Source organism: Capricornis sumatraensis, chromosome X, assembly GCF_032405125.1.
Source record: "Capricornis sumatraensis isolate serow.1 chromosome X, serow.2, whole genome shotgun sequence".
Taxonomy (NCBI): Eukaryota; Metazoa; Chordata; class Mammalia; order Artiodactyla; family Bovidae; genus Capricornis; species Capricornis sumatraensis.
The window spans coordinates 23,884,843-23,909,363 of record NC_091092.1 but is presented as its reverse complement, the minus strand read 5'-3'; the positions used below and the strand labels follow the sequence as shown (position 1 = coordinate 23,909,363).

Genomic DNA, 24,521 nt, shown 5'->3' with positions numbered 1-24,521 from the left:
AAGTAATTGAAAATTAAAGCCATGTGAAATGCAGTTTTATACCTTTCAGATTTTAAAAGTTTTTTTAACATTTTTTAACCTGACTGTTCAAAGTGTTTTTTAAGATGTGAAATAATGAGAACGGTTATGATCCAAAATTGGAAAGCTACTTTAGAAAATTAATTTGGCATTATCTTGCAAATTTAAAAGTGGACATACTTTAGAATCCCACTCTAAAGCCTATACCATAGAAATATTCTACATTATGAGTGCCAAGAGACAAATACAGGATTGTTTGTTCAACTAATGTTTCCAACAGCCAGAGATGAGAAGCAACCCAAATACACATCAGCAAGATAATACTACATCTGAATGAAAAGAAAGAACTCTGGCAGCATTGATAAACGTGGATGATTTCAGATTCCTAATGTTCAGTGGAAAGACCAAGTCACAGACAAGTTCATAAAGTATGTTGCTGTTTAGTGAAGGACAAAGAAGCCTGTCGTTCTGCAGTCCATGGGGTCACAAAGAATCGGACACAACTTGGCAACCGAGAACAACAAATAAGTTCAAAAATGAAACGAAGCAATATGTTGTTACTGATACATTCTGTGCGTGCAGTTGTATAAGCCACTTAGCACCAATCCTCCCAAATAAAATTGGGAGCCATGTTTTCAGGAATCCTCTTCCTTACATGGGTCTGTATTTGAGTTGGCTGTATGATATTTGGAAGGCAGAAATGAAACACTAGAAAATTTGTCAAAGTGAAATACAGTGGTGAAGAGATATAGAGAAGTTTAGAGAGCCCTGGCTTGTCCCTGCTCTTCTGTTCTGTTCCTAATTCATCTTTCTGACAAATGACCTTACCAATCAACAGCAGGCTGAAGCCCATGACCAAGTGCTTAGCTGCAGTTTCCCCTTAAGGGAACAGATTTTGCAGAGATGGACATTTCCACAGCAATATCCATTAAATAGCTCCTGGTACCACCTTGGCAGTCACTTTTGTTTAGTTTCTCAGATTTTACCACATTCTCTGACTTGTTCACCCTCATTAGTTCAGGTGGATATAAGATCTGATCACTATCACAAATGGCTTTTTGTTATTGTATTACTTTGCTCGAGTTCCCATAAAAAAAATACCAAACACTGGGTTGCTTCAACAACTGAGATGTTTTCTTAACAGTTCAGTCCATAACAACCATAATACTGGTGATGTTTCTGTTTTCCTGGTATATCTTCACATTTAATAACACTATAGTAAGAGGAAATGAAATTGTAAACACACAAATAAGAATAGCAGTTACTATGGGAGAGAATATTTCCATTAGAAATATTTCCTTTAGAAATATTCTCTTTAGCAAATCTGCATTTCCTGAGAGTTCTTTGCTCAAGAAAGCTGTTCAGTTAATATTCTTGTATGTGACCTTGTGAGCATCATAGACCATTGCTGACTCATCAATTTTCTTTCCTTTGTATCTTCAAAACTGTCCTTTTATTCCCTTTGCTTATCTCTTTCATTTCAAAAATCTCTCAACTATAATATAGAACAGATGTTGCAAAGTGATGACCCTGGTTCACATTCTGGCAACAGATATATTTTGCTTATACACATTTGTCTTAAATTTTTATTTGGGTATAATTGATTTACAAAGTTGTATAAGTTTCAAGTATACAGCAAACTAAATCTGTTATATATATATATGTATATGTATATCCACTCTTCTTTAGATTCTTTTCCCACTTACGTTATTACAGAATATTGAGTAGAGATCCCTGTGCTATACAGTAGGTCCTTATTAGTTATATGTTTTATCTGTAGTAGTATATATGTGTCAATCTCAATCTCCCAATTTATCTCTCCCTCCTTTTAACCTGGTAACCATAAGTTTATTTTGTACATCTGTTAACTATTTCGGTTTTGTAGATAAGTTCATTTGTAGCCTTTTTTTAATTTCACATATAAGCAATATCATATGATATTTGTCTTTCTCTGACTTACGTCACTAGAAAGACGATCTCTAGGTCCATCCATGTTGTTGTAAATGGCGTTATTTTGTTCTTTTTTATTTAAGTGCTAAACATGTTGTGAATTAGCTGCCAACATTTTAAAATTGGGAAAATTTACACAAAAATCTGGACTTCTGAATCTTTAAGTTGAAAGATCTAATAACATTAACCACATGCACCATCTTGTCTTATATTCAGCCAGTTTCCTTCACTTATTATAACCATTTCTTCACTGTTGGCACTTGAGCTGGTGGCCACAATTTCTAACAAGAAAGTTAGCATAAAACATTTTCCTCATTTGCAGTCTCCTTGACCCCAAAACACTCTACATGTTCATTCTCTCTTGAGTCCTACTCTCATGAGAAAATACAACTGATTCTAGAAATTTAAGAAATGAATAATTTACAACCAACTAGTAGTCAGCTATCCTAGAGATATTTTCACTTTTAAAGAGGCAACCTAAGGAAAGGAAGACATTTCTGCTTTGCATCCCACTGCTTCTTGTGCCCAGAGAAGGCAATGGCACCCCACTCCAGTACTCTTGCCTGGAAAATCCCATGGACGGAGGAGCCTGGTAGGCTGCAGTCCATGGGGTCGCTAAGAGTCGGACATGACTGAGTGACTTCACTTTCACTTTTCACTTTCATGCATTGGAGAAGGAAATGGCAACCCACTCCAGTGTTCTTGCCTGGAGAATCCCAGGGAAGGAGGAGCCTGGTGGGCTGCCGTCTATGGGGTCGCACAGGACATGACTGACGCGACTTAGCAGCAGCAGCAGCAGCCTCTTGTCCTTTGCTTTTCATAATACTCAACTCACTTGTCATTATTTGTTCACTGTTATTTTTTGCAGTAGATGGTAGTAAGTTCTATGAGGGCAGAAACCATGTCTGTTTTTTTCACTTCTGCTTGATCTATATCACTGAGTAAGCCTCAGAGATTTTTTTTTTTAAATAAAGGGATAAATGTGTATCTTATTCCTGATTTTCTTAGTGATTTTGGTTTAAAGCCAGTCTGACATTTAGCTCTTTGCTGTCCAGATAAGCTTCATTTGATGGTAATACCACCAGAAGACAAATTCTAAGCAGTTGGTCTTGTACTCTTAAGTAATCTACTGATAACAGCCATGGTCCAGGATTAAATAAGGAAATCTTCCACCAGATGACAGAAATGGTGCCTTTTAATAACCAGTGTGTGAGAGAAGCATACAAAGTAAAAGGATTTCTTATGCCTTAGTGACCAGTCCAAGCCTTTTAAAAAAGTGTGTGTGTGTGCATGTGTGTGTGAGAGAGTCATTGATTCTATCCTCTGTGCTATTAGACACCTAAACAAAACACATAGGAGAGAGAAAATCTCTACCAAATTAGAGACTTAGGGAGCAAAACAATTTTCCAGAATGAGAAAGAAGATATAGAACAAAGCTTAGAAATATTAGAAGATTTGAATTTATAAGTTTGGCCTAAGTGCACTTTCAACTTGGACAATCTATTGATTTAGTGTCTCAATAAATTAAATTGAAATTGCATTTCTCATTTCAAAAAGTCTTTTTCCATTTATCCAAACAAGCATGACTTTAAATATGTTTTATTCATTATAGGTTGGTGTAATGTAATTTGCAGATTGGTCTCAGAGAGCAGGATTGGAATGGCGAACTATTTTAAAGTATTTGAATATTTCATTTAAAACCAAAATACTTTTCATACACATCATTAGAGAAGCAATTCAGAGTATCTACTGAATTAGCTTTTCTCCCCCCACCCCAACTTTATTGAGGTGTAATTCACAAATAAAAGTGTAAGATATTTAAAGTGTATAAGATTTGATATGCATATATACTGTGAAAGAATCCCACAACCAGTTAATTAGAATATCCATCACCTCACATGTTGTGGTCATTTTTACAGACTGGGGCCTGGTGGATTGGAGTCAATGAAAAGAAAGCAAAAGAAAGAGAGACTAATATTCTCTGGGTTACATGGAAAACCAATAAAGCCCTAGAATAGGGCTTGTACTGCTCACGAAGGCACAGGGTGTCCTCTTGAGGAGGTCTTGAAAGCCCGGGCAGGAAAGTGAGTTCCACAGGCCTCCACACTCCAAAGAACCAGCCAGAAAGGGAAAGAAGGACACGGGGGACCCAAGCCTCTAGTGGAACAAGGGTGCTTTATTCATGTTTGTGTGAGCTTGTATATTGTTATACAAGGAAGCTTTAGGTGAAAAATAAAGTTAGGCAAAGAAGAAAAAAACAGACGTATAACAACCGTTACCAAGGGAAAGAAATAACAATCGTCACAAGGCCAGAAGACAATCCATATCTTGAGTAAGAGGGTCATGACTAAACAGTTTTACCTTAGGGTAAAAAGTTACTGAAGGAAATCCATGCATGTGTTCCATCCTATGACCTCAGTCCTGGGAACAGCATGCCACTCCACTTGTTCCTGTCTACCAGGAACTGATAAGCAACAGAGGGTTCATGAGAAACAGAAAACAACATGCAGAAATCCTAAAGTTAAATGTTCCCTGACAATTCCCCCTATTTTATTATATATGTAAAAAAGACCCCGACCATTTGAGTTTGTTTAGTCTTAACAATTTTTGTAGAAAGACAACAGTATACAACAAATATAAGTATCAGGACAATTACCAAAGTTATAGTTCCAGACCGAATGCTATGAGTAATGCTCTGAAACAATCCTTGATGGTCTAGACCAGATAATTGATTAGCTATTTGTTCAGCTAAAGTTTCCAAATTATTGGAAGAGGGCAGACTTTTAGAAAAGGTTTAAAAAATTTCTTTTTGCAATAATTGTACATTCAGGGAGGCATTATCATGTATATTTTGTAAATGAAATTTGATTTGTTCCCAGTTGTAGGCACTATGGTTGAATTGAACAGGTGTAACACAAAATTGAGTAGAATTCCAATCACATTTTAGTATCACTTGTTTTTGCAAATCTGTTAATTGATCTCCGACCCATTGGATGGCTGTTCTTAGTTCTTATATTTCATCTTGAACTTCCTCATTTATCTGAGCCTGAGTGGCTCACATAGTATGAGCATCTTTAGTCCAATTTTGAATAAAATTATATGTTTGAATTGAGGTTTGTAAAGCAATGCCAGCGATGGCTGCTGCTCCTAAGTCGCTTCAGTCATGTCCGACTCTGTGCAACCCCATAGATGGCAGCCCACCAGGCTCCGCCATCCCCGGGATTCTCCAGGCAAGAACACTGGAGTGGGTTGCCATTTCCTTCCCCAATGCATGAAAGTGAAAAGTGAAAAGTGAAAGTGAAGTCACTCAGTCATGTCCGACTCTTAGCGACCCCATGGACTGCAGCCTACCAGGCTCCTCCATCCACGATATTTTCCAGGCAAGAGCAATGGCAGCAGTGGGGCAAAGAGCTATTAATCCCCCAAATGCCAAAAGTTCAGTTCAGTTCAGTTCAGTCATTCAGTCGTGTCCGACTCTTTGTGATCCCATGAATCGCAGCACGCCAGGCCTCCCTGTCCATCACCAACACCCGGAGTTCACTCAGATTCACGTCCATCAAGTCAGTGATGCCATCCAGCCATCTCATCCTCTGTTGTCCCCTTCTCCTCCTACTCCCAATCCCTCCCAGCATCAAAGTATTTTCCAATGAGTCAACTCTTCACATGAGGTGGCCAAAGTACTGGAGTTTCAGCTTTAGCATCAGTCCTTCCAAAAAAATCCCAGGGCTGATCTCCTTCAGAATGGACTGGTTGGATCTCCTTGCAGTCCAAGGGACTCTCAAGAGTCTTCTCCAACATCACCGTTCAAAAGCATCAATTCTTTGGTGCTCAGCTTTCTTTATAGTCCAACTCTCGCATCCATACATGACCACAGGAAAAACCATAGCCTTGACTAGATGGACCTTAGTCAGCAAAGTAATATCTCTGCTTTTGAATATGCTATCTAGGTTGGTCATAACTTTTCTTCCAAGGAGTAAGCGTCTTTTAATTTCATGGCTGCAATCACCATCTGCAGTGATTTTGGAGCCCCCCAAAATAAAGTCTGACACTGTTTCCACTGTTTCCCCATCTATTTCCCATAAAGTGATGGGACCGGATGCCATGATCTTCATTTTCTGAATGTTAGCCACCCAATGAATCATTTAGATTGTTGGAGTCATTTCGTAATTAACTGGGAAGCAAGTCTGGCCATGGGACTTTCTTCCCAGGGCCATTGGAGATTTATTGGTAACCGTAGATTATGTCAAGATCAAATAATCAAAAGGGATTCATTTCTTAAGGAAATGTAAGAGTTGAGACAAGTATATAATTTGCAATTTATACAAGTCACAGAACATAAAGTCTTATTAAACTGTAAGTTTCCTATAGCTATAACAAAAGAAAGGGGAACACAAGCTTGTATGAAATATGATTGATAATAATGAGAGCAATAATGACGAGAACTACAACTAGTTCCTGTGAAATATCCAGTCCAAGCCCCAAGCTCTTCGGTACTTGCAGCAAGTTTCCAAATTTCCCATTGTTCAGGCCCAACCCATTTATCAAGGATGATTCGAGGACAAGGTGGTACCATTCCACTGTCAAACCAGCCAAGAAGTCCTTTGTCATGGTAATGTTCCATCATAGTTTGGGTAACCTTTCAGGCTATTTGAGTACCATAATCACAGGCAGTGCTGTTAATATCATCTGAGCAGTTATATAACCACATGCCATGGGGTCCCCAATCAACAATGGTGTAATTAGACACAAACATTAATTTTCCTGATTTGGCTTGACATTTGTCCCAACGAACAGAAGTATATTTAAAGTTTTTATTAGTAAACCCTTTGCATAATATTCTTTGTCCTTTCCTTGGAGTTTCAGTAATATTAACATGGTTCTCATAAAAAGAAAGGGAAGTAAATAATCCAAGCAATGTAAAAAGTCCTTTTTTGGAGGCAGGACTGAAGCCCGTTTGTCAGCTAATGTTATATATAATTCTGCTGGGCCCATGCACAAAAGGAGGACTTCATAACCTAGAGAAATATTAATTAATCTCCCTTCTTCCTGAGGGTATGAGGGCCCCTCTAGGCTCCACGGAGGAGGCGTATATATTGAGTCATTGGTGGATACGATTGGTCCTTTTTCTGTCCATTCTACAACCTGTAGTAAAGGGGGGTTGGGTATGTAAGCCCAGTGAAAGTGAAAGTGAAGTCGCTCAGTCGTGTCTGACTCTTTGCAACCTCATGGACTGCAGCCAACCAGGCTCCTCTGTCCATGGGATTTTCCAGGCAATAGCCCTGGAGTGGATTACCATTTCCTTTTCCAGGGGATCTTCCCAACCCAGGGATCGAACCTGGGTCTCCCACATTGTAGACAGACGCTTTACTGTCTGAGCCACCAGGGAAGTCAGTAAGTATGATTAATTAGTTCAGCTTGAGCTGGGGAAGCAAAAGTAAGCAAAGCAAACATAGCAACAAAAATATTTTCAGGACTCTGAGACATTCCCTGCTGAGAAACCAGATTATCAGCTTGATTAGTAAGGGTTTTTATTTGTCCCCAAGAAAGGAGATCATAAGGTTGATGTCGTCAAGGGCGGTGCTTCCTGGAGATCTTGAGAGCCGCCATGGCTGTGTTGGAATTTCTTCCCCCTGGGTTTTTTGTTGTTTCATTTCTATTTTGAATGTCGGGGGCCCCCTTGGGTTGGATCTTCCGAAGAGGAAGCCAAGTGAGTTCATTGGATCCATCTGGAGAAATACAAGCATACCCTTTTCCCTGTAAGATTAATTTCCCAGACTTCCATTGTTTTGTTAGCCCATTTGGGTAGCAAATGGGCAGAGGAAGAGAGGAATTATGTGATCCCTCAAAATGTCTTTCTGCTCTTGTTAAAATATCTCCTTGTGGTAAGTTTAAAAAACTTTAAGACAAAAAAAAAACTGTATTAACAATAGTTATAGGTTTAGAGAATATCTTATGTTGGAGTCTAGTAAAGTCTGCTTTAGATAAGGAAGATAATAATGTTCCTGCATATTTCCCCTTTTATAATTTTTTATTTGTAATTTTAGTGTGTGATGTGTCTGTTTGACTATGTCTTGTGTCTGTGGATTATAAGGAATATCTATGATATGTTTAATAGAAGATGATTGTAAAAATTGTTTGCAGTATCTTGAAATATAGGCAGGGGCATTGTCTGTTTTTATAGAACTAGGAGTTTTCATTATACCAAAACAAGCTAATAGGTGAGTTATAACATGTTCTGTAGCTTCACTGTGCAGAGGTGTGGCCCATATAAAAGATGAATTGGTGTCAATACAGACATGTAAGAAAGAAGATAGAGAAAGTTTAGGGCAATGAGTTATATCTATTTGTCATAATTTATTGGGTTGTAACCCTCGAGGGTTGTGTAATGGGTCGAAGATGTAGGGGTCTACAAGTAGAGCAATTATTAATAATCCTTTTACCCTGACCTGTATGGGATTTTTCATAGCTGGTGTAGGGAGCCAGCATTGTTGTGTAATAGAGCATGTTGTTTCTCTGGAGTAACAAAAGAAACAAGTTTATCAGCCTGTTTATTATCATGAGTCATGGGACTGGGACTGGGACAGGAATGTGTTCAAATATGGGTAATATAAATGGGAGAAGTGTGGTTTTTAATAACAGATTGTAGTTTGAAAAAAAGTTATTGAATAATAGGTTGATTGTCATTTATAGTGGAGGTTTTTATATTTTTTAATATAAAAACTGAATATAAGGAATCAGAGACTATATTAATGGGGTAAGGATGTAGGCAAATAACTTGAATAAGAGCATATAATTTGTTTTGTTGAGGAGAATGAAATTTAGTATTAAAGACTTTATATTTTTTGAGAGACCAGAATGAGGCTTTGGCGTTTGTAGTCCCATCTATATAGAAAACATTAGCTTGAGGTATAGCCTGTGAGTTGATGATGTGTTTTGAAGAAATTTCATAGCTTATTAGAAGGATAATGAAATGAAATTTCTCCAAAATATTTTAGAAAAATTATTTGGAAATCGGTGGAAGTTTGTAATGTGTTTTTGAACTGAGATTTATTAATAGCTATAACAATTTTATGAGAGTCAGAGCCAATTAGTCTTTTCGTTTTATTTCGATCATTAATAATGATTAGAGTGAATAAATTAAGGAAGGGTGTAAGTGACTTTGTTTTTTGAAATGGGTATAGATCTATTTTATTGGGTATTCTTGTTGAGCAAGAAGTCCCGTGGGAGAATGAAGCGGGGGAGTATAAATAATTTTAGAGGTAAATGTAGTCTAATGTGAGTAAGAAACTGTATTTGTAATTTATTTTGTACAAATAGAATTTCTTTCGTGTCTCTTGAGAAAGTGAATGAGGGCTATTTAAATCAGGATCTCTGTGACTTCCCTGGTGGCTCAGACGGTAAAGCGTCTGTCTAAAATGCGGGAGACCCAGGTTCGATCCCTGGGTCAGGAAGATCCGCTAGAGAAGGAAATGGCAATCTACTCCAGTACTATTGCCTGGAAAATCCCATGGACGGAGGAGCCTGGTAGGCTACTGTCCATGGGGCCGCAAAGAGTCAGACACGACTGAGCAACTTTCCTGTTCCTGTTCCTGTTTAAAGTATTAAATAGATTAGTCAGTTGATAATTCAGTTCAGTTCAGTTCAGTTGCTCAGTCGTGTCCGACTCTTTGCGACCCCATGAACCATAGCACACCAGGCCTCCCTGTCCAACACCAACACCCGGAGTTCACTCAAACTCACATCCATCGAGTCGGTGATGCCATCCAGCCATCTCATCCTCTGTCATCCCCTTCTCCTCCTGCCCCCAATCCCTCCCAGCATCAGAGTCTTTTCCAATGAGTCAACTCTTCTCATGAGGTGGCCAAAGTACTGGATTTTCAGCTTTAGCATCAGTCCTTCCAATGAACACCCAGGACTGCTCTCCTTTAGAATGGACTGGTTAGATCTCCTTGCAGTCTAAGGGACTCTCAAGAGTCTTCTCCAACATCACAGTTCAAAAGCATCAATTCTTCAGCACTCAGCTTTCTTCACAGTGCAACTCTCACATCCATACATGACCACTGGAAAAACCATAGGCTTGACTAGATGGACCTTTGTTGGCAGATTAATATCTCTGCTTCTTAATATGCTATCTACAAGTTCTTAAGTAGCCTGTGGGGTCCACTGGAGAAGGGAATGGCAATCAACTTCAGTATTCTTGCCTTGAGAACCCCATGAACAGTAGGAAAAGGCAAAATGATAGGCTACTGAAAGAGGAACTCCCCACATCAGTAGGTGCCCAACACACTACTGGAGATAAGTGGAGAAATAACTCCAGAAAGAATGAAGGGATGGAGCCAAAGCAAAAACAATACCTAGCTGTGGATGTGACTGGTGATAGAAGCAAGGTCCGATGCTGTAAAGAGCAATATTGCATAGGAACCAGGAATGTCAGGTCCATGAATCAAGGCAAATTGGAGGCGGTCAAACAAGAGATGGCAAGAGTGACCGTCAACATTCTAGGAATCAGCGAACTAAAATGGACTGGAATGGGTGAATTTAACTCAGATGACCATTATATCTACTACTGCAGGCAGGATCCCTCAGAAGAAATGGAGTAGCCATTATGGTCAACAAAAGAGTCTGAAATGACAGAATGATCTCTGTTCGTTTCCAAGGCAAACCATTCAATATCACAGTAATCCAAGTCTATGCCCCAACCAGTAACGCTGAAGAAACTGAAGTTGAACGGATCTATGAAGACCTACAAGATCTTTTAGAACTAACACCCATAAAAGATGTCCTTTTCATTATAGGGAACTGGAATGCAAAAGTAGGAAGTCAAGAAACACCTGGAGTAACAGGCAAATTTGGCCTTGGTATGCAGAATGAAGCAGGGCAGAGACTAATAGAGTTTTGCCAAGAAAATGCACTGGTCATAGCAAACACCCTCTTCCAACAACACAAGAGAAGACTCTACACATAGACATCACCAGATAGTCAACACCGAAATCCAATTGATTATATTCTCTGCAGCAAAAGATGGAGAAGCTCTATATAGTCAACAAAAACAAGACCAGAAGCTGACTGTGGCTCAGATCATGAACTCCTTATTACCAAATTCAGACTCAAATTGAAGAAAGTAGGGAAAACCACTAGACCATTCAGGTATGACCTAAATCAAATGCCTTATGATTATACAGTGGAAGTGAGAAATAGATTTAAGGGACTAGATCTGATAGATAGAGTGCCTGATGAACTATGGACGGAGGTTCCTGACATTGTACAGGAGACAGGGATCAAGACCATCCCCATAGAAAAGAAATGCAAAAAAAGCAAAATGGCTGTCTGGGGAAGCCTTACAAATAGCTGTGAAAAGAAGAGAGGCAAAAAGCAAAGGAGAAAAGGAAAGATATATGCATCTGAATGCAGAGTTGCAAAGAATAGCAAGAAGAGATAAGAAAGCTTTCTTCAGTGATCAATGCAAAGAAATAGAGGAAAACAACAGAATGGGAAAGACAAGAGATCTCTTTAAGAAAATTAGAGATACTAAGGGAACATTTAATGCAAAGATGGGCTTGATAAAGGACAGAAATAGTATAGACCTAGCAGAAACAGAAGATATTAAGAAGAGGTGACAAAAATACACAGAACTGTACAAAAAAGATCTTCATGACCCTGATAATCACGATGGTGTGATCACTCACCTAGAGCCAGACATCTTGGAATGTGAAGTCAAGTGGGCCTTAGAAAGCATCACTACGAACAAAGTTAGTGGAGATGATGGAATTCCAGTTGAGCTATTTCAAATCCTGAAAGATGATGCTGTGAAAGTGCTGCATTCAATATGTCAGCAAATTTGGAAAACTCAGCAGTGGCCACAGGACTGGAAAAGGTCAGTTTTCATTTCAATCCCAAAGAAAGGCAATGCCAAAGAATGCTCAAACTACCGCACAATTGCACTCATCTCACATGCTAGTAAAGTAATGCTCAAAATTCTCCAAGCCAGGGTTCAGCAATATGTGAACCATGAACTCCCTGATGTTCAAGCTGGTTTTAGAAAAGGCAGAGGAATCAGAGATCAAATTGCCAACATCCGCTGGATCATGGTAAAAGCAAGAGAGTTTCAGAAAAACATCTATTTCTGCTTTATTGACTATGCCAAAGCCTTTGACTGTGTGGATCACTATAAACTGTGGACAATTCTGAAACAGATTGGAATATCAGACCACCTGACCTGCCTCTTGAGAAATCTGTATGCAGGTCAGGAAGCAACAGTTAGAACTGGACATGGAACAACAGACTGGTTCCAAATAGGAAAAGGAGTACGTCAAGGCTGTATATTGTCACCCTGCTTATTTTACTTATATCCAGAGTACATCCTGAGAAACCCTGGACTGGAAGAAACACAAGCCGGAATAAAGATTGCCGGGAGAAATATCAATAACCTCAGATATGCAGATGACACCACCCTTATGGCAGAAAGTGAAGAGGAACTAAAAAGCCTCTTGATGAAAGTGAAAGAGGAGAGTGAAAAAGTTGGCTTAAAGCTCAAAATTCAGAAAACAAAGATCATGGCATCTGGTCCCATCACTTCATGGGAAATAGATGGGGAAACAGTGGAAACTGTGTCAGATTTTATTTTTGGGGGCTCCAAAATCACTGCAGATGGTGACTGCAGCCATGAAATTAAAAGACGCTTACTCCTTGGAATAAATGTTATGACCAACCTAGATCGCATATTCAAAAGCAGAGACATTACTTTGCCGACTAAAGTCCATCTAGTCAAGTCTATGGTTTTTCCTGTGGTCATGTATGGATGCGAGAGTTGGACTGTGAAGAAGGCTGAGTGCCGAAGAAATGATGCTTTTGAATTGTGGTGTTGGAGAAGACTCTTGAGAGTCCCTTGGACTGCAAGGAGATCCAACCAGTCCATTCTGAAGGAGATCAGCCCTGGGATTTTTTTGGAAGGACTGATGCTAAATCTGAAATTCCAATACTTTGGCCACTTCATGTGAAGAGTTGACTCATTGGAAAAGACTCTGATGCTGGGAGGGATTGTGGGCAGGAGGAGAAGGGGACGACAGAGGATGAGATGGCTGGATGGCATCATTGACTCAATGGACGTGAGTCTGAGTGAATTCCTGGAGTTGGTGATGGACAGGGAGGCCTGGAGTGCTGTGATTCATGGGGTCGCAATGAGTCGGACACGACTGAGCGACTGTACTGAACTGAATTTCTCTTTCGTAAGAGGCCATTGTTCTGTCTAAGTAGGCTTGTCATTCTTTCAATTATGTTAATTATTGCATTCTTTGTTAAATGAGCAGTGGCCCCTGGGAAACATGTGGAATATATATCTGAGTTTGTCATTGTATAAGTAAATCTCTTATTAGAGTAAGGGGTGTATCTATCACATAAGTTCTTAATGTTGTAGGTTGGCCTCTGGTCCCTCACATAGATAGATTTGAACACTTTGATAAACTTCTTGTACTTTGGTTTGAGAAATTTCTGTAATTTGGCAAGAGATTTTTTGTGTAAGCCAAGATTTGGGCCATAAATATTTGGATAAGAGTAATATCAGATACAGAGTTGAGGAAACCAGAAAATCTTTTCCCATTAATATTGATATTTATATTTGGCCAGGCATATTCAGACAACAATGATGTCCATAAAGATTGTTTTTGGATTGTATTACTTAATCTATCTGTCTGTATAACATTGGAGGAATTAATAGAAATATATGATAAAATAAGTAATTGTGCAATTTTGTCTCCTTTTTTGAACTGTCATAGTATCTGAGATGACATCATAATTTGGAGTTTTCTCTTATAATTTGAATCAATTATTTCAGGGTGAATAGTAATTCTCTTAGAAGTCAGATTAGATTAGCCAAGTAAAAGGCTGGAAGTTTGTGGCGGTATGGGTCCAAAAAATTCAGTAGATATTCTAGAAGGAACTGTTTGAGGGAAAAGAAGAAAATCATTTAGGGTTGGTATATCGATGGCAGCACTGTCAGATGTTGAGGGTTTGAGGGAAGAGATGGAGTTTGTCCCTGGTTTTTGTTGATGGGGACCTGGGGAGTCCGCAGCTTGGAGTTTCCCAAAATAAGTTTTCCTTCAATATCATATATAGATTTAAAATCTTTAGTCCAATGTATCTCCTTACGGCAGCGAGGGCAGATTTTTGTATGTCTTCTATTAGTTTTAATTTTTATTTTTTGTATTAGGACAATCTTTTTTTAAATGGGTTTTATCTCCACATGTAAAACATCCTGTATTTCTCTTTTTAAAAGCAGCAGCTAACATTTGTATTTTTTGTGTTTTTGGCCCTAAATTGTGGCAAGCCTTCAAATAATCAATAATAGTTCCAGTTTCACGAATAGGAATGATAGGTTTTTGACACTTTTGATTTGCATTTTTATAAGCAAGTAGTTTCTCTGGCTGTTTTTTGGCTGCTTCTCTGATTACAGTACGGGAAATAGCAGTTTATAATCTAGCTAAAAAATCAGTATAAGTTTCATTAGGTCCTTGTAATATTTTTGTGTAGCTACCTGTAGGTTTCCCTTGAGGAGTAATTTGATCGCAAGCTTCAAGGGCCATTGCTTTTAATTGTTTATGCAACAAAGGAGGGCATTGTATTTGAGCTTCTACTGCATCAAATTGTTCTGTGCCAGTTAACATTTTAAAAGTAATTTGGTTTTGGGGAGCGCTGGCTCAAGCATTCTTGTTAGCATGATCTCTGGCTATATCATGAAACCACATTGTCCATTGAAGATATTTTTCTGGTTTAAGGAGAGCTTTTATTAAAATTCACCAATCATAGGGAATAAAATTTTCAATAGAAGATGCCATAGCCTTTAGGAGTTCTTTAGTAAAAGGTGAATGTGGGCCATACATAATTATAGCCTTTTTCATTTGTTGTATGTGAAAAAAAGTTAATACCTTCATATTTAGGTATTATGTTTCCTTGAGCATCAGCATTTCTTAAAACCGGACAGGTGGAAAAATCATCGGCTTCAGAGACTTGTGCTTGCAAAGCCAGCAATTCAGAAAGCCTCTGCCATGAAAGACAGTGAGTAGGTAGCAAATTTTTTACAAATATGAGTATGTGTCAAAGACTTATCATTGTTATCAAAAAAGGTATTGTCAGCTTTGGTGTCAAGGAGAACCTCAGGAGAGCCATCATCAGAGTCATTTTGTCCTAGATTTGGAAAGACTTTTGGTTTTTTGTCTGTTGGTAGAGGAGAAGCATTTGGAGCAGCTGGAGCAGGAATTGTAGGAAAAATTTGAAATATTTTATGTTGTTTTAATGGGGCCTCTTGCAAAGTTTTATCATCTAATTCGTATTTATGTAACAAGTGTTCTGTCTGTTGCCGAATATCAGCAGGGCCAGAATTACCTTGAAATGGTAGAATCACAGCTTTAATGAGAGCCCATTGGGGCCAGAAATCAATTGGAATATTTTTTTTTTCCCCATATGTTGGCTCATACAACCCGGTGCCAAATTTCTAAATCAAAACTGTCTTCATCAGGGAACCAAGGATTATATTCAACCACTGTTTGAAGGCAAGCCTCTATGCATTGATGTGAACCTGAAAGTCCCTGAACCTTAAATAAATGATGAAGTAAAGTAGAAAAATTGTGGGACTTTCCAGCCGTTTGTCCCATAACCCCGTACTTGTCCCATAACCCTGTACTTACCGACCTCAGTAGGTCCCAGCCACTCCATCCAGAATACCTGTGAATTCCAGGTCCCTGTTCAGGCGCCACTTGTTGTGGTCTTTTTTACAGACAGGGGCCTGGTGGATCAGAGTTGACGAAAAGAAGGCAAAAGAGAAAGAGACTAATATTCCCTGGGTTATGTGGAAAACCAATAAAGCCATAGAATAGGGCTTGTACCACTCTCAAAGACACAGGGCGTCTCTCAAGGAGGTCTTAAAAGCCCAAACAAAAAAGTGAGCTCGACAGGCCTCCACACCCCAAAAAACTAGCCAGGGAAAAAAAAAGAAACAGGTCATGGGGGACCCAAGCCTCTAGTAGAACAAGAGTGCTTTATTCATGTTTACATGAGCTTATATATAGTTATACAAAAAAAGCTTTAGGTGAAAAATAAAGTTAGACAAAGAACAAAAAAACAGACATATAACAACCGTTACCAAAAAATAACAATCATCACAAGGCCAGAAGACAATCCATATCTTGCATAAGAGGGTCATGACTAAACAGTTTTCAGTTCAGTTCAGTTCAGTTCAATTCAGTCGCTCAGTCATGTCCGACCCTTTGCAACCCCATGAATCGCAGCATGCCAGGCCTCCCTGTCCATTGCCAACTCCTGGAGTTCACTCAGACTCTTACTTTAGGGTAAAAGGTAACTGAAAAAATATCCATACATGTGTTCCATCCCATGACCTCAGTCCTGGAAACAGTGTGCCGCTCCACTTGTTCATGTCTAGCAAAAACTGATAAGGAACAGAAAGTTCATGAAAAACAAAAAACAGCATACAAAAATCCTAAAGTTAAATGCTCCCTGACACTCATATATTTAAACTCCCTTTTGTTGAGAACATTGAAGTTCTACTCTCTTAGCATATTGCAATTAAACAATACATTGTTATCAGCTGTAGTTTCCATGGCATACATTAGCTCTTCAGACCATATTCATTTTATGGCTGAAAGTTTGTATCATTTTACCAGTATTCCCCTATCCTCCAGTCCCTGGAAACCTCTTTCCATTTCATTATTTGACTTTTAGAAAATTTTTTTTAGATTCCACATATATGTAATACCATACAGTATTTGTCATTGTCTGACTTATTTCACTTAGAATAGTGTCCTCCAGTTTCATTTATGTTGTTGGAAATGGCAGGATTCTTTCTTTTTAGAGGCTGAATAATATTCCAGTGTGTGTGTATGTGTGTATATATGTGTATATGTATATATCTCACATTTTGTTGATCCATTTTTTTTCATTGACAGACATTTAGGCTGTTTCTATACCTTGGCCATTATAAATTTTTGTTGTTGTTGTTGTTGTTTTTCAGCTGGTAAATTGTGTCCAACTCTTTGTGACCCTATGGAGTACAGCATGCCAAGTTCCTCTGTCCTCCATTATCTCCTGGAGTTTGCTCAAATTCAGATCCCCTGAGGAAGGAAATGGCAACCCACTCCAGTATTCTTGCCTGGAGAATTCCTTGGACAGAGGAGCCTGGTGGGCTACAGTCTATGGGGTTGCAAAGAGTCAGACATGACTGGCTTTTGTAACTAATGCTGCAATTAACATGGGAGTCTAGATATCTCTTTGAGATAATGGTTTCATTCCCTTTGGATACATAGCCAGAAGAGAGATTGCTGGATCTTATGGCAGTTCTTTTTTTTAAATCTCTTGAGAAACTACCATACTGTTTCCCATAATGGCTGTACCAGTTTATATTCTCACCAATGGTATACAAAGCAAACTATAGAATGAAAGAAAATATTTGCAAGCCACATATTCAATCAAGGAGCTTCCCAGGTGGTGCTAGTGGTAAAGAACCTGTCTGCCAATGCAAGAGATGTAAGAGATGTGGGTTTGATCCATCATGGGTCAGGAAGATCCCCTAGAGGAGGAAATGGCAAACTACTCCAGTATTCTTGCCTGGAGAATCCCATGCATAGAGGAGCCTGGTGAGCTACAAGTCCATACAGTCACCAATAGTCAGATACAAGTGAAGGGACTGAGCATGCACACACATGCATCCACAATATACAAAGAATTCATTCAACTCAATAGTGATTAACTAAAACCAAAATGACTTAAATTTTTAAAAGGGGAAAGGATCTGAATAGACAGTTCTAAAGAGGGCATCCAAATGGTAATATGTACATGAAAAAGTTCTCACCATCACAGATCATCAGGGAAATGCCAATCAAAACCACAATGAGATATCATCTCACACCTGTTAGGAACACTATCATCAAAAACACAAATATTAATAAGAAGTGTTGGTGAGGATGTGGAAAAATGGGAACCTTTGTACACTGAATTGGCTTTTAGGATAACTCACAGGAACTAGCTTAATTACACATTTTGTCAGAGAAAGCCCAATATAGCAGAAAAGAATAATGTATGAGTGTGCTCTTTCTTCTCATTAACACAGATATCAAGAAAGTACCACATCAAAGGCTAGCTTAAGTTATTGTCCATGTTTTCCTCTCCAGGAAAACATTGGGCCTTTTATTTAAATTTCAGTGCCCACATACTTATTTTACATCTTTCTTACATAACAATTTTTCCTCATGAAAAAATTCTGGGTGAATAAATGGACTCTGCTTCACAAATTGATTCTAGTAGTGCAGATCAGCAGGGAAGTTTTGTCATCCTCAATAAGTGGTTTTTGATATTATTACTCCAACCTTCAAATTTTCCAGTTAGCAGGCAGGAAACTGGGTAGTAATCCCAAGAGCAATCTTCATTTTTAAAAAATGACACTCAAATTGCACAGATCACTTCTATGCTCATCCCTTTGGGGAGAGCTTAGTCATTTGTTCGCACCTGGCCATGAGGGATGCTGAGTAATATAGCTTAGCTAGGCGATCATGTCTCCAGGTACAGGTCAATTACTGTAGATGTAGAAAATGGAATTTGATGGACAAGGAGCAGTCTTTGCACAGGGAATATTATAGAGCTGAGGCTCTAGACCAACATTTTCTGTAGTGGGTGAAATAATAAATATTTCAGTCTGCTTGCCTGTGATAAATTTGCCTATAACACATATCCTCTCTCTCTCTCTCTCTCTTTTTTTTTTTTTTTACAATCTTTTAAAATGTGACAAACAGTCTTAATTTGAGGGTCACACAAACACAGGATGTAAGCTCACAGTCAATAATTTTCTGATCCCTACCCTAAGGTATAGCTGATTCAGTTGCTCAGTCTCCAACTTACTGTTAGACATTGGAGAAGTCATTGAACTTGTCTAAACTTCAGACTTCTTATTTGTCCTTCTCCAATGATGGGTTCATAAATATTTAACAACTGATTGGGAGGTTGTTAAGAATTTGTAGCATTTGTTGTTTTGCATGGTGTTAATATTAATACTCCTATTATGACCAATTTCAAGCTAATAATACAACATTTCTGAATACCAATTTGGGAAAAAATGCACAAAATTGGCTCCTGCAAGTTGATGTAAATCAGTGCACTGGCATCATTCCCCTTACCTGCTTCACTGAATTGTTTTAAAGATTGAAGTGAAAAAATGCTTTGAAAATGTAAAGTATCTGTGTAACAAAAATGTGACAATTATTACATGAAGAAACTTATTACAAGATGGAAGAATCTTGTTAGAAAATTCTCTCTCCAGCTAAACCAAATCTAACACATTAAAACTTTGAACAATTGATATGAACTGTGCTCTCCTGAGCCAAACAGAATAATTTTAATCTCTTTCACATGGCAGCCATTCAATATCTGAAAGCAGCCATCCTATTTCCCCTATGACTTCTATTTCCCTAGTACTAAACTTTAAGATTTACTTAAATGATGGTACTATTTCAGTTATTTGGATTAGAGTCTATAGACTCTGAGTAATTTTTTAATACTCCTTTATCTGACAATGGGGATGGAGCAGATGTATTTATTGCACCTGAAGCACTCATGTACCCTCCCATCCAGAAAACAATTTGTAAGCTTTTTACACATTTCAATATACCCTTTAAATGAGGTGCATGGAAAATAAATATTTAGTACATTGAATGGTGTCTCTTCAACTTCCATAGTAATTTCAGAGATGATTCCTGACAGAAATAAATATTGAGTCTATATTTAATCAAAATCATAATACAAATTTCTGACATTCAGTTCAGGAAGCAATACGTCTTTGTCAGAGGCATTTTGTTTTTGGCAGTAGGTTGCTCAAAAGGACAATCTGCTGACAGGCTCTCTGGCACATTGATTCAAGGCAGATATTTAGTGCAACTATAAATCAAGGAGAAAGAATATATTAACCATTGTCCTAAAAATTGTGTATTAATCAAATGGGAAACTGTACAACAATTATCTTAGAATGTTCTGCCCTGACTCACATCTGTACAGCTCTGCAAACCAATCCCCTGCTCATGATTGAACTTCTTTGAAAGTTCTTATTGTCTCCACATGACTCTAAAGAGAAATCGTTTTGTTTTGATGCACTGTTTAGAGATCACAATCCTTTTACCTCCACATGCCATTTCAGAATCCAAGCAGAGCCCAGAGGATTCTCTGAGACAAGGAGATAGAACTGAAACTGTGGGGAGATCAAAGCAGCTAGACAAGATAGGATGCCAAAGTGGAGAGAGCTATATAGAGAGAAAACTCACAAGATCTCGAGGGAGCCCTCTCAGTATTAGCTGAGAGTTGGTAAGTTTACGCATAAGAGGAAACTACCTGAGACTAGGAAGACAACTTTCATAAAGGATTAGTGATAACAGTGCCCAGTATTCAGATAAGGACAGGAACAGCTTGTTTCCACCCAAAAGATGAGAAAACCTCATGATTCATGAGACCTCAGGTAGTATATCCATGAAGATCTTGCCTCAGTAATTGGGAATAATTAACCCTGGACTGAACACTTCTCTAGTTCCACCTAACAAAGCCTAACAGTAAGATCCAAAAGGATAAAATAGATTCCCAGTAAATTCACCATGTCCCAGAAAAAACTTAAGAATATTTATAGAAATACAAATTATCCAGCCCCTGATAAGGCAAAATCTACAATGTCTGGGTTTCAACCAGAGATTACCAGGCATACAAAAAGGCAAGGAAATTTTAATGATAATGAGGAAAATAGTCAGTTAAACCACTTCAGAACTGACCCAAAAGTTAGAAATAACGTAGACATGCAAAAACGTATCTTAACTATTTTTCATATTTTCAAAAAATAAGATATGGAAGATATTTTTAAAGACCCAAATCAAACTTCCAGAAATAAAAATGACAAAGTATGAATGAAAAATATATGGAATAGATTAATGATTGATTAGATATTACAGAAGAATAGATTAGTAAACTAGAAGACATATTCAAAACAAAACACAGAAAAAAAGAATTCCAAGTGATGAAAATGGCCTCAGTAAGATTAGGAACAGCTTCAAGCAACCTAATATAGATGTAATTGGAGTCTCCAAAGGAAGGAAGGCACAGAAAAAAAATATTTCAAGAAATAATGTCCATAATAATCATCCATGTAGATTATTTTATAGGATCAACAACAAAGCTGATGGAAATAAGCTCAATATAAGTTGAAATAAAAACCAATATAATTTAAAATAGCATCAGGAATATGAAATACTTAGTGATAAACTACAAAATAGAAAGCCCAGAGATAAATCCACACACATATGGACAAAGGAGGCAAGACTATACAATGGAGTAAAGACAATCTCTTTTACGAGTGGTCTAGATCACTTTCTAACACCGCACACAAAAATAAACTCAAAATGGATTAAAGAGCTAAACGTAAGACCAGAAACTATAAAACTTCTAGAGGAGAACATAGGCAAAACACTCTCCAACATAAATCACAGCAGGATCCTCTATGATCCACCTCCCAGAATTGTGGAAATAAAAGCAAAAATAAACAAATGGGATCTAATTAAAATTAAAAGTTTCTGCACAACAAAGGAAAATATAAGCAAGGTGAAAAGACAGTCTTCTGAATGGGAGAAAATAATAGCAAATGAAGCAACTGACAAACAACTAATCTCAAAAATATACAAGCAACTTATGCAGCTCAACTCCAGAAAAATAAATGACCCAATCAAAAAATGGGCCAAAGAACTAAATAGACATTTATCCAAAGAAGACATACAGATGGCTAACAAACACATGAAAATATGCTCAACATCACTCATTATTAGAGAAATGCAAATCAAGACCACAATGAGGTACCACTTCACACCAGTCAGAATGGCTGTGATCCAAAAGTCTACAAGCAGTAAATGCTGGAGAGGGTGTGGAGAAAAGGGAACCCTCTTATACTGTTGGTGGGAATGCAAACTAGTACAGCCACTATGGAGAACAGTGTGGATGGAGATTCCTTAAAAAATTGCAAATAGAGCTGCCTTATGACCCAGCAATCCCACTGCTGGGCATCCACACCCAGGAAACCAGAATTGAAAGAGACACATGTACCCCAGTGTTCATCGCAGCACTGTTTATAATAGCCAGGACATGGAAACAACCTAGATGTCCATCAGCAGATGAATGGATAAGAAAGCAGTGGTACATATACACAATGGAGTATTATGCAGCCATTAAAAAGAATACTTTTGAATCAGTTCTGATGAGATGGATGAAACTGGAGCCGATTGTACAGAGTGAAGTAAGCCAGAAAGAAAAACACCAATACAGTATACTAACACATATATATGGAATTTAGAAAGATGGTAATGATAACCCTGCATGCGAGACAGCAAAAGAGACACAAATGTGTAGAGTGGACTTTTGGACGCTGAGGGAGAGGGAGAGGGTGGGATGATTTGGGAGAATGGCATTGAAACATGTATACTATCATGTAAGAAACGAATAGCTAGTCTATGTTCGATGCAGGATACAGGATGCTTGGGGCTGGTGCACAGGGATGATCCAGAGAGATGATATGGGGTGGGAGATGGGAGCGGGGTTCATGTTTGGGAACACATGTACACCCGTGGTGGATTCATGTCAATGTATGGCAAAACCAATACAGTATTGTAAAGTAAAATAAAGTAAAAATAAAAATTAAAAAAAAAATAAAATGTTGCTGAGGGAAATTAAGGAAGGCATAAATAAATGGAGAGATATAGTTTGTTCATTGGAAAGCTTAGTATTCAATATAAATTCTCAAATTATATATTTAACATAATCCCAATCAAAAGCTCGTTCTTTTTTCCTGAAAATTGATGAACATGCTAAAATTTATATGAAAGTGCAAAGAAGCTGAAATAACCAAACAACTTTGGAAAAAAGAACAAATTTTGAAAACTATACTACATAATTCCAAAACGTATTTTACATAATTTCAAGACATTAATCAAAGCAATGTGATGCTGATACAAATGTAGACAAACAGGCCAATAGAAGATAACTAACTGTCCAGAAATAGATTCCCATGTATATTGACAGCTGATTTTTTTTCACAGGTGCAGTTCTTTAATAAAGAACAGTTTGACAAACAGCACTGGAAAATTACATAGCCATTTATTTAATAAAAGGACCTTCAATTCATACCTCAAACCAATTTAATCCAATAAGGATCATAGACCTTAATGTAAACTCTAAAACTATACAAATTACAGAAGAATGCATAGGGGAAGTTTTTTGTGTGTGGCCTTGTATTAAGACAAAGATTTTTGTTTTAGATTCAACACCAATAATGCATCCATGCTAAAAAACATTGGTATACTTTACTTCATCAAAATTAAAAACTTTTGTCTCAAAACAACACTGTTAAGAAAATGAAAACACAAAATATGGACTAAGATAAAATATTTATGAATCATGTATTTGACATAGGACTTATAAGTGAAAGTGAAAGTGAAGTCACTCAGTCATTTCCGACTCTTTGCGACCCCATGGACTGTAGCCTACCAGGCTCCTCCCTCCATGGGATTCTCCAGGCAAGAGTACTGGAGAGGGCTGCCATTTTCCTTCTCCAGGGGATCTTCCCGACCCAGGGATCGAACCCCGGGTCTCCCGCATTCCAGGTGGATGCTTTAACGTCTAAGCCACCAGGGAAGCCCCATAGGACTTATATACAGACTACATTGTGTACTTTAAAACTTAATAATGAGAAAACAATTTATTTATTTATTTTAAATATTTATTTTTATTTATTTGGCTGCATAGAGCCTTAGTTGTGGCACGTGGGATCTAGTTCCCTGACCAGGAATTGAACCCAGCCACCCTGTATCAGGAGCGCAGAGTCTTAGCCACTGGACCACCAGGGAATTCCTGAGAAAAAAATTTAATAGGTAAAATATTTTACAGACACATCACACGAAAAACTTCTTTGAATAACAGATACATGAAAATTGATCAATGTCAGTAGTCATTTAGGAATGCATTAAACCAACCACTATGCAATACCATTATAAACATATTCAGTTCAGTTCAGTCACTCAGTCGTGTCGGACTCTTTCATACTCCATGAACTGCAGCATGCCAGGCCTCCCTGTTCATCACCAACTCCCAGAGTTTACCCAAACTCATGCCCATTGATTCAGTGATGCCATCCAACCATCTCATCCTGTCATCCCCTTCTCCTCCCACCTTCAATCTTTCCCAGCATCAGGTTTTTTTCAAATGAGTCAGCTCTTCGCAACAGGCGGCCAAGGTATTGGAGTTTCAGCTTCAACATCAGTCCTTTCAATGAACATTCAGGATTGATTTCCTTTAGGATGGACTGGTTGGATCTCCTTGAAGTCCAAGGGACTCTCAAGAGTTTTCTCCAACACTACAGTTCAAAAACATCAATTCTTCAGCACTCAGCTTTCTTTATGGTCCAACTCAAATCCATACATGACTACTGGTAAAACCATAGCCTTTGACTAGATGGACATGTTGGCAAAGTATTATCTCTG

The 24,521-nt window shown here is 38.1% G+C and overlaps 1 pseudogene; it reads left to right on the top strand.

Annotated features, from left to right (window-relative positions):
- Positions 1 to 6,400: 6,400 nt before the first annotated feature.
- The window catches only part of LOC138071577 (pyridoxal kinase pseudogene), a 40,135-nt pseudogene continuing 22,014 nt past the window's right edge, over positions 6,401 to 24,521 (top strand).